The sequence below is a fragment of the Triturus cristatus genome, chromosome 4_2 (genome assembly GCF_964204655.1).
Source record: "Triturus cristatus chromosome 4_2, aTriCri1.1, whole genome shotgun sequence".
In the NCBI taxonomy this organism is placed as follows: domain Eukaryota; kingdom Metazoa; phylum Chordata; class Amphibia; order Caudata; family Salamandridae; genus Triturus; species Triturus cristatus.
In genome coordinates, this window is record NC_140586.1 from 737657088 (window position 1) to 737669111 (window position 12024).

Sequence of the window (12024 nt, forward strand, 5' to 3'; positions counted from 1 at the left end):
ACTATTGACTCAGAAGCAACGTTCTTCACTGTAATTGATCTCAAGAATGCTTTCTTTAGTGTCCCAATCGATCCGGAAAGTCAATATTTGTTCGGATTCAGTTTAAATGGACGAAGTTTTAAATTCACACGCGCACCTCAAGGATTTACAGAAAGCCCCAGCATCTATAGCCAAGCACTGAAACGAGAACTTGACAGTATCCACATGCCAGTTAACACTGCCTTGCTTCAATATGTCGATGATCTGCTGATCACCGCCCGAAGCAAACCTGAATGTGAAAAAGCGTCACTGACGGTTTTAAAATTTTTGGCTGACAAGGGGCACAAGGTGTCCCCTTCTAAGCTGCAATTCTGTGTCCAGCGAGTTGTTTACCTTGGGCTATCAGCCGTCATCAGCCAGGATAGCTTGACTCCAGTGGCGTAGTGAGCACGGGTCCCACGTCTGGGAATACCCATCCCACTGAGGAAATATGAATTTTGTGATCAGTTATGTCCCCTATCGTAGACCCCAACGGCTCCATGTACATGCTATAAGTACATGTATGTTCCCTCCTGCTCCAGTTTTGAAGACGCAAATATATGTGCGTCCACCGTCAACATGTCCTCTTTCAGACCCGCCATGAATGGGTCAGATATTCCATTCCTAAGTATGAAAGGCCACCGACTTTATGTGGTTCACTTTCCACATTTTACAGATTCAGGCGAGTAGGCCCCGAATTCTGTCATCAAGCCTTTTCCTGCCTTCTGCCTCTGAAAGCTCCAGTCTGAGCCTACATCTGTATCCATGAACTTTGTCCTACTCCCTGCGCGGCTAACGGTGCCTGATCCAGCATATTGCTTGCCAAAAACTATATTTCACCTTCAAGATTATCTCCTCCCTCCTCATCCGATGCATTCCTGTCTGGTAGTTTAGGTAAACATTCCTCCAGCTACCGTGCAAAGGGGCCAGGCATCGCTGTCCTCATGCAAGTAATTCATAGCCCCGTTACCATGGAATATTCCTACCCCCTCGCATCTAGTGTAGACACTTAGACGCTTGTACACGCACTAACAGTCAGTATAGAATAGATTCTATCCTAGAGACCTTTCCTTTTGGATAACACAGTTCTTTAAACATAGGATATTAGATATGATTTGGGATTAGGTTGACATAACCCCAGACTTCTGTCTCCACATGTAGGGCTAAATGTCAAGTCCCCTTCACCCTCTAGTTGCACGTCAATCACACGTCATGCGGCTGCGCGCGCATCTCTGCCAAATATTTCTGCTGACATTGCAGGATTCTTTTATGGATCCACCCACTTGTGACATCATGTTTAATGACGTATTTTAGTTACACCCATGTATACGCCTCTATTAGCTACGTATGTACAGTTTATCTGTATTATCAGCTGTTACGCCTCTTGCATCTGTTTCACTGTAATGTATTTTCTATAAAACTGCTTATCTGTCAATAATATATGCCCCTTCCTTCCTGAACTTTCGTGGTGATGGAATAGAAGGCCCACAATTCGAATTGTATTCCTTTGTATAGGAATAAAGCCTTTTAAAACCTCTAATACCACGGATTCTGCCTCTTATTTTTACTGAGTTATTCTCACTAAGACTTTACCGCATACAACAAACAAATGATGGACGGAATGCAGACATTCTCCCCCAGTCAAGAGATCTGGGTTAAATCCATCGTTCTTTTGCCCACTACGCCACCCCAGTTCAGACATGGCCATATGCAAATCAGTCTTGACCCTGTGCCTCATGGGAACAGTCCAGCCCGAACTGCCAAGCCATGTCTTCCCTGGACCGGAATCAAGCATCCTAGGACCGGTTTCTGGCTATCAGCCGTCATCAGCCAGGATAGCTTGACTCCAGTGGCGTAGTGAGCACGGGTCCCACGTCTGGGAATACCCATCCCACTTAGGGCGAAAAGCGTTACAACAAACAAATGATGGACGGAATGCTGACAATGCAGACATTCTCCCCCAGTCAAGAGATCTGGGTTAAATCCATCGTTCTTTTGCCCACTACGCCACCCCAGTTCAGACATGGCCATATGCAAATCAGTCTTGACCCTGTGCCTCATGGGAACAGTCCAGCCCGAACTGCCAAGCCATGTCTTCCCTGGACCCGAATCAAGCATCCTTGGACCGGTTTCTGGCTATCAGCCGTCATCAGCCAGGATAGCTTGACTCCAGTGGCGTAGTGAGCACGGGTCCCACGTCTGGGAATACCCATCCCACTTAGGGCGAAAAGCGTTACAACAAACAAATGATGGACGGAATGCTGACAATGCAGACATTCTCCCCCAGTCAAGAGATCTGGGTTAAATCCATTGTTCTTTTGCCCACTACGCCACCCCAGTTCAGACATGGCCATATGCAAATCAGTCTTGACCCTGTGCCTCATGGGAACAGTCCAGCCCGAACTGCCAAGCCATGTCTTCCCTGGACCGGAATCAAGCATCCTAGGACCGGTTTCTGGCTCTCAGCCGTCATAAGCCAGGATAGCTTGACTCCAGTGGCGTAGTGAGCACGGGTCCCACGTCTGGGAATACCCATCCCACTTAGGGCGAAAAGCGTTACAACAAACAAATGATGGACGGAATGCTGACAATGCAGACATTCTCCCCCAGTCAAGAGATCTGGGTTAAATCCATCGTTCTTTTGCCCACTACGCCACCCCAGTTCAGACATGGCCATATGCAAATGAGTCTTGACCCTGTGCCTCATGGGAACAGTCCAGCCCGAACTGCCAAGCCATGTCTTCCCTGGACCGGAATCAAGCATCCTAGGACCGGTTTCTGGCTATCAGCCGTCATCAGCCAGGATAGCTTGACTCCAGTGGCGTAGAGGCTTCAGTAATCATCAGCGGCTGGCATAAATGGGCGTGGAGGGCGTTGCCCTGTCATCTTGAGGGGAGAGGCAAAAAGGAGACAAAACACTGAGCAGATGGACCAGTGAAGTAATGGATACTTGCTGCTCGGTGAAGAAGTTGGTTGAATCTGAGCTTTTTTTCTGGAAGGGAGGAGTTCGAACTTTGGTTGGAGCTATATATGCATTTGCCGAGCGGGCGAGGCCTTCTTCGCCCTGGGGTCCCAAGCTACAGCAATGACACCACAGTAGGTGGGGGGGGGCGTGTTACATTGACACAGGATCTATAGTGTTTCATTTGGGGCATTTATTTCAATGGCCCACGGCGGAGCCAATGGAGCTCCATTCATATAAATAGGCAGGGTAAGGGCATACTAATGTTCACAACGTAGTAGGAGTGCGAGGCAACCACCACAGGGCATCACAAGTTTGGAGGCAGTATGGAGGAGGATTCCAAATACTTCCTTCCATTTAACTGCATAACTGTGAATGTCAGCACATGTATGTGTCTTTATTTCTGCAGATCAGTGAGGCATTTGGAATGTGCTGACATGGAGAAAAAAGCTGCTCTCACTCTTCATGAGTGCACTGCAGTACTAGTCTTTCTCCTCATGTAACAGGCAGGAAAAGACTAGACCCATGAAAAGAAAGAAGGAAGGTGCTCAGACAAGAAATACAGGTATGGGCATAGCTATCAGTTGTACAACCAGTGCATAGGTGGGGAGTCAAAGAAACACAGGGGGCACAGCTTGCCTTTGCTGGCTCCACTTAAGACGGTTGAGATATGTATTTTTGGGGAAATGCCCAGGGCGTGGCTCCCGGTGTAAGATGTAAGGGCAGATGAAGTGTAGGTGCAAGGAACAGAGTAAGACAGGCCCCTAACAGGCAGCGAAGTGGGGGACAGTAACCTGCAGAATTTCTGTAAGCAGGTTCTGATCTTTTCAGTCATGTGCTGAAGGTGCGGCGCAGATACATGGAGAGGATGAGGCGCTAAGGAAGGAGCATTGGCTCAACATCCAGTGAGTCTAGGCAAATCACTTGATCTTCCCGTGCCTAAAAAATGTCATGTAAAGGGGGGGTGGAGCCAAGCGGCCCATCATGGCGGACGTGCTCTGAGTGAGCTCCGCGGGCTGGGACCATCATCCTACCATAATCCTCCTGAGTCCTCTTTGTTTTTCCTGGGGCATCTGACCTTGCCTGCCTGACACGCCCCTGAGTGCGCCGGAGCTGCATCTGGGGCAAGACAATAGCTGTGGAGCGCTGCACGGCCCGTCACATGGCCGCCCGGCATGCTCTGTAGACCATACACGTGGCAGAGCTGAGCATGCCTCCCGGAGGGGGCTAGACTTGGCCACTCGGATTGGTCTCCCAGCCCTGGGCCGCAGTGGTGTTGAGCCCGGCCTGGAGGCCCCGCGAGTGACGGGCGGGCAGCCAACATCAAGAGAGACCCGGACGGAGCCAGCAGCCCTCAGCTGACAGCAACTATACAGGGTGGATGCGGAGATGCAGTGGTTGACCCAGATGCAGGCCCAGGAGGCGCTGATCCTACGACAGTCTTAAAAGACGAGGTGAGGCACCCCCTAGAGGGGGAGGGCATACTCCAGTTTGCGGAGGCGGCTGGGCCAGGTCCCGGTGAGGCTTGCGTTTGTGGGGTGGGGGGCTCCTTTGGACCACTTCGCTAGCGAGCCACCCCAAATTTTTGCCGGAAGGTGCGTGTGGGCAGCCCAGGGACAACTATTTTGGGCCCTGGGAACTTCCTTCACCTGGGCCTGAAGGTGGTGCCTGAGGCCCTGGCTCCTCCTGGCCAAAGGCACGGAGCAGCGACGGCGTGCCCAGCTGTCTGGAGTTAGGGTGTTACGGGACCCAGGGAGGCAGCCGGAACCAGGCATCTGGGCCTTGACGCAAAATCCCCTGCACAACATGTCTAAAGACAGGGCCCTCAGGACCGGCCTTAAACAGAGTACCATAGACAGATTCACAGCGACAACAATGCAATCCGTAAAAAATTCAGACAGTGCGGCAGGCATACCAGACAATGCCGCCCTCCTAGCTACCATAACTAAGTCCAGGCAGGCACTCGAGGCACAAATTGGCGCAGTGGGTAAGGAGACCTTCGCAATGCCGTGGATTGTGTAACGGAGGCCGAGACGAGGGTCACAGGAGTGGAAGATGCTGTGTCCACCTTCCAACATAAAGTTGACTCCCTGGAGCAACTAACCAAAGGTCTGGCCTTGCGAGTTGAGGACGCAGAGGGGCGAGCACGACAAAACAACCTCCGCTTTGTGGGCTTTCCCGAAACCTGCGAAGGGGATGATATTGGAAAGTTTCTCGCATAATGGCTCAACTCCTGGATCCCTCAGAACACACACTCTGCATGTTTCGTGGTCGGGAGCACACAGGATCCTGCAACTGAGGCCTCCTCCCAGGGCTAGACCACGTTCCACGATCTCACGAATCCTTAATTTCCATGACAGGGATGTAATTTTGCAGCAGGCGGGGCGACAATCGGACTTGTATTATGACTCCCATCGTATTATGATCTTCCCAGACCCCACAAAAAAGGTTCAGCAGCAACACCAGTCGTTTACAGCCGTGAAGGCCCGGCTTTGGGATCTCAAGATACCATATATGCTTCTATATCCCTCCCATCTACGGGTGGTTTTTAACATTCATACGATCTTCTTTGACACCCCGGAAGAAGTCTTCACTTTGACTGATGAACAGCGGGCCCTGAAACTACAAACTCCACCGCAAATAGGTTCTGACTCCTCAATGGGAGAATCCAACCACTCGCAATCAAAGCCTGCGGATAAACGAAGACACCACTCCAGATCTACATGGTGCTCCAATAACAATAACAATAACTCGGAAAGCATGCCGCCCACCAAGAAATGACACTCACAGTCCTGTTGACTGATCCCCCACGGGGGGCGGGGGGGCAGCCCCTGATTTATTTAGTACAACTACAATTGCACTCAGGACAGTATGGGCCAATCACTCTGGAGTGCTCATGTCCCCGACTGAACTTGGGACATCATTGGGACTTTGGGGATCCATTGGGGACACTGTACCCCGCCTCCCTGTTGGTGGCGGGGGCAGTGTCTCCGGCAATATATACTTCAGTCGTTTTGAGGTATTGGGGTGGCATGGGAGGGGGTGGAGTTGTTACACATGTTTTTGTTTACAAGGTTAAGACCCAGTTTTGCTGCATAGATTTAACGTCCCTGAAATTGTGCTGCCATGCATTCCCTGCCCCCGCGTATCGACCCCTTATAGCGCAAAGGTGGCAGACCACTCCTCTGGACAGGTGTATGTAGTGAGCTGGAACACAAGAGGCATGCTGGACAAAATTAAGCATGGCGCAGTGCTCCGTCAAGCCAAGCATATAGGTGCAGATGTCCTCCAATTGCGAGAGAGACATACTGGGTACAAAAATACCCTGCCTGGCCCGATACGGGTATATACACACTTTCCATGCAGGCTTTGATTTGGGTTCATGGGGTGTAGCTATCCTAATACACCGTGGGTTCGCATTTACGTTGGTGCAAAAATGGGTGGACATCCAAGGTAGAAACACATTTGTGCATGGGATTATTGCTGGGGAGCATATAGTGCTTGGCAGTGTCTACGCCCCTCCGCCCCTTGGCCAGAGCTTTCTAGATCATTTGGTTGGGATCTGGGGCGTTCTGCCAGATGGGCTTGCAGTGGTTGGTGGAGACTGGAACGATGTGATGTGCCGAGACATAGATCGGTGGCGCCATGCTAGCATTACCACGAAATTCTTCGACTCCAAGTTACGAACCATGGCGGAGATGTTGGGGTGGGTGGACACCTGGAGGGTACATAACACCACAGATGCTGGTTACACTTTCTACTCCCACACACAAACACTGATATACTAGGATTTTATACATATTCGTTCCCCGCGATTTGATGCATAGGGCGCCAATGGCGACAATCCTTCCTAGAGGTCTCTCAGACCATTCTCCCGTGGCAGTTCAATTCCTGATAGGCCCGAGTCGACCTCCGTTCAGATGGCGGCTCTCCGTGAGGCACCTGCAAAGTCAGGCATATCGCACACATATCCACAAAGCACTCAGAGTACATGTAACATAATGAGAAAACCGTGACTTCCACCTGTATCCTGTGGGAGGCAATGAAGCCCACAATGTGAGGAGTGGACATTAGCTTCTGTGCGGCAGAGCACAAGCGGCGGAGACAGTCGCTCATCCAGCTAGAGGCGCAACTCATGACATTAGAGCACTGTGCCCTGGGCGAGGACAGGGCTGTTGTGCATCAGCAATTGTACCTGACACAGCAGCAATCTTGCAGTGAGCTGATGGATGAGGCGTGGGGCGCGTGGCGCGTGGCTCGCTACACAGGCTAAAATTTATCAATGGGGTGGCAAGTCTGGTAGACTCCTCTATAGGTTATGCCAGCAGGCTCAGGTGTGCGTTCCCCTTTCAGGAATCCATGGTTCTGATGACATACTGGTAACAGACCCGGTGGCGCTTGCTAATAGCTCGCAACATATTATCAGTCTTTAAATGCATCCCGTGAGGATTTAAAGGCCTCCGCGATAGAACAGTTCTTCAACGACATTCCTCTAAAGGCCCTCTCAGAAGAGGCTCGACGATCTTTTGATGCCCCTCTGACCCTGGAGGAATTGACCGCTGCTCTGGCGGACCTGCGCACTGGGAAGGCACCTGGCCCTAATGGTTTCCCCAGTGAATTCTACAAATCCTACATGGCCCAGTTAGGCCCTCATTATTTAGCTGCGGTGCAGGAGGCAGCTCAGACCGCGTGTATGCCCCCAGATTGGAGACATGTGGAAATTGTCATATTTCTGAAACCGAGTCGCTCCCCGGAGCTCCGCACCTTCTCTCTGCCGATCTCCCTTCTAAACGTGGAGGCAAAGCTCCTTGCCAAGGCGCTCGCCACCAGCATCATGGCTCATCATCCTGACTTGATCCACCCAGATCACGGGTTTCATGCCTCGGCGGGCCACACGTCATAACATACGTTGTGTCCACAAGGCGCTTGCTACAGTGGACTGCCTTCATCGCCCAGCTGCCCTACTTCTGGCTGATATTGATAGGGCGTTTGACTCCTTCAGCTGGACCTATTTATTCATTCTCCTTGAACGCCTGAACTTTGGTTGACAATTCAAATAATATATACACATGTAATACCAGGGACTGACTGAATCTGTGCGTATTGCAGGCAGCGTGTCCTCATCATTTCCAATCGTCCGGGGCACCAGACAGGGCTGTCCATTGTCCCCATTACCGTTTGCCCTGGCCATTGAGACGCTGGCGACCTGGGTCCGCCTGGACGCTCAGATTTGGGGCTTTGAGTGGTCAACTGAAATCTCAGACCAAATAGTCCTGTATGCAGATGACGTACCCTTCTTCACGACAGACCCTCACAACACAGGCCCCTGAATCCTCCAAATCATGCAGGTTTTTGGTGAGACGTCAGGCCTCTTCATGAATGTGAATACGTTCACACTGTGGCCTCTACGTGGGCCTCCCGGCGACTATAGATGGGCTGCAGATCTTTTCCTGACTCAAGATGGTATGAAATATCTGGGTGTCTTTATTACAGATAGACAGGAGATCTCCAGGGGACGCAATATAGATACGGTCGTCGCCAAGTTAAAGGCTGAGTTCACGTCATGGGCGATTCTCCCCCTCTCCCTATACGGCTGGTCGGGTATTTATAAGATGATCTCTCTCCTGTGGCTCTTGTGTCAGTTACAGAACCCCCCATAACGCAGACATGATGTGGGCAGATCAATTCCTTGCCGAGAGCGACGGCCAGACTGGCGCTACGTACTTGCTTTCTCTCCACCTACTGTGGGGGCATTGCGGCCGCTGACATACAGTTGCACTACGCAGCCTCTCATCTACAAATACTAAACGACTGGTGGTATGGCTCGTGAGATGAACCTGCGTATGTCATGGAGAGATGGTTGTTAGGAGACCCCTCGCTTTACAAAAAACCTATACGGAAGTCCGAACATTCAAGCTCTTTCCCCGGCTGCTAAAGTGGTACTGACAACATTCCCTTCGCCGTATAGGTGGGCAGACCGTCCCACAAGTGAGGCCCGCTCTTGTGCAACACACGGTTTGGATGTGTCCAGCCTTGAATAGGTTCTGGAAGGGAGTATTCAGGTGTCTGTCTGAGGCGCTTGGGTAGCCCCTGAATAGTACACCATGGCTCGCGTTACTGCACATCTCTGAGGATGTTGGAGGTAATAGGTACAAACATCACCTATTGTTTCTGGGTTTGACCTTGGCTAAACGCAACATATCTTGCTCTTGGAAAGCGGAATGCTCGCCCTTGCTGGGAGTTTGGAAGCGAGGACTGGATTTCTGCATGGGGCTGGAAGAACCTGTGTTTAGGGCTAGGGCATGCCCCCAGAAACATACATACATACATATGGCAGTGCTGGGCTGACTATAGAGGTATTGTCTTGGCCCCACACATACACCACAGTCAGCATCGTTGGATTTGGAGTTACTGCCCCATGGCTAATATATTGACTTTGCCTACTGTTAACAAAGAAATGACAGGAACTGAGTACCAGTGTAACGACACAGGGACATGACTAAGTTTGTTTCCTTCTATTGCAGCATGTTTATTATTATGCTAGAAGATACTATGTGGTATACTTATGCATATGTTTTATACTAACATACATATGTATAATAGGACTCTTCAAACACGATATTGGCAAAAACAATAGTTTGTTTTAAAAAAAAAAAATGTCATGTAAAATGCTCCAATACCTTCAGGTTGTGTTCGTGGAAAAAAAAAAACACAACAGGAAAATGTTCCCCTGCTTTTTCCACGTTTGGTCCAGGTCTATGCAGTGCACCTGCCAATGATGACTAGGGCTTTCTTTTTTTAGTTATACCCCAAGGACAGGCGTCAGATTCAGTTAAGAATAACCTTGTCCCAGGCCTGGCGCAGACAGTGTCTCCGATTTAGGGCATGCTCATCCATTTACTCGTGATCTGTCCTGAGCATCATATTACACCAGAGATGCTTGCTGTGTGCAGAGTAGGTATTTAGGTTTAACCCCCTTTGAGGAGCATGGTGGGTGGCTCAACATCGGCCCTCAACATTGGCCAATGGTGAAATGACAGGTGACAGACAGGCCTGCCATGCAGATGATACAGACCACACTAGTTTCCCCACGTGGCCCAACATTCACTACTGCTGAACCCTGCATGTAGCAGCGACTCACTTGCTGTGTTTGGATTGAGTGGTTTGTGAAGAATGAGGGGCAGGCTGCGGCATTAATCCTATTGGATCTGTTTGCAGCCTTTGACACCATCTCACCGACTGTTCTGACAGGTCAATTATATCTACTAGGTAGAAAAGCTTTGGATCTGAAACTGTTAAAATCCTTTTTCACTGACAGAATGAAAGAGACATGAGTGACTTCCCTACAGATATGGCATTGATGCGGAAGCGGACGACACAAATGGATAACAAAGTACTCAGGGCAGAGGACAGTGAAAAAAGATCATGGAGGAATAATGTCCACATCATAGGTATAACCAAACCTGCAGAGGGAAATGACATGGTGATCTAGCTGGAGTGCTGGCTGTGTGAGGTAGTGGCACGAGAGGGCCTTTCCTCTTTTTTCACCCTGGAGAGGGCGCACAGAACCCCTGCGCGACCGCCGTTGCCGGGTGTGCCACCCAGACCGGTGGTTGCCAGACTGCTCTACTATCGAGACCAGTACCATATCCTTGCACAGGCTAGGGAAAGGGATGCCATCAGGGTGGATAACAGAAAGGTGATGGTCTTTCCTGACTTTACCTGAGAGGTACAGAAGCAATGGTCCATATTCCTTGCGGCCAAGTGGTGCCTACGCCAAATGGAACTGAGCTACGCTATGTTATTCCCGGCCTGATTGAGAGTGGTAACCCCGGAGGGCGTACAATTCTTCTGCTTCCCGCAGGAGGTGTGGGACTGGCTTGAAACACACCAACAGGCCGATGATGACAGAGTCAATGTCTCAATCTCGTAAGAGAAGAAAATCAAGACGGAGAGGTGGGAATTCACGTGGTATGGCTCAGTCGGGGGAGGAGGTCCAGAGGGAGCAACGCCGGGCAGTGAAAGTCGTAGCGGCACTGAACGGGAGAGGAACAAGTGTGTCATCTTCGCTGGCTGGGGACGCTGCCCCGGAATCTGATCTGTCCCATGACGCCAGCTCAAATGAGAACTCTGATGACATTCTACCAACTGTTACTCCTGGCACTGCAAATGATATTATCTGAACCTAATTGGCATACTGCGAGTCTTATGGTAACTGATGTCAGCTGCTTGTCGAGGTCCCGGTGATATTTCGACGTGGGAATGGGGGGCTCTCGGAGGAATGTTGTGACTATTCTTTTCCCCTACTGTCTATTATTAGCTGGGTGGGGGATGGCTGAGCAAGGTGTTCCTTTTTGGCCTTCCCTCCAACTTACGGTTTTGGTGGGTTCACCTAATCATTCTTGAGAGTTGGATAATTGTTTGGATTGGGGGGGCACTTGCTTGCTTGTCCTGGGGTGTGGGAGTTGGGATGTTTGGCTGTTGAGGAGGAAGAACATGGAGTATACCCTGTATCGATGTCTCCTGTTTTGCTGTGGGAGGCAGGGGTGGGGGGTAAGATGGGTACTCTGGACCTGGGAATGGGCGATGCCCGATGGATCCGGCCTCATGCTTGAGATGGCTACCTCCATAACCTACAAGATCTTGTCTTGTAACAATAGGGGGATGCATAACCCCATGAAAAGACACAATGTGTTATCCTATATTAACAGACAGGGAACGCAGATTGCGCTTCTTGAGAAGACCCATCTTCTGGCCAAAGAGGAAGCGGAGTTGCAGCTTAGATGGAGAGGGCAGGCCTATTTCACCACTTACTCTGCTTATGCTAGGGGGGGTCATGATATGGTTGCGCTCGGGGGTCCCTTTTCAATATATAGAACAGGTGATAGATCCAGCTGGCCGGTATTTTGCGGTTACTGGCCTTCTGAGTGGGCGAGATGTCGCTTTAGGTAGTGTATATGACGCCGAATGTGGACCAGGCTGTGTTCTTTGCTGACCTTTCTCGAGTGTTGGCCCACCCATTTGATGCCAAGCGCCACCATGCC

At 50.5% G+C, this 12024-nt stretch overlaps 1 protein-coding gene across 9 annotated transcripts in view; it reads right to left on the reverse strand.

Annotated features, from left to right (window-relative positions):
- OSBPL9 (oxysterol binding protein like 9) overlaps nucleotides 1-12024 on the reverse strand; it is a 1355357-nt gene that overhangs the window by 1218226 nt on the left and 125107 nt on the right. The gene's annotated exons all lie outside the window — the stretch shown is intronic.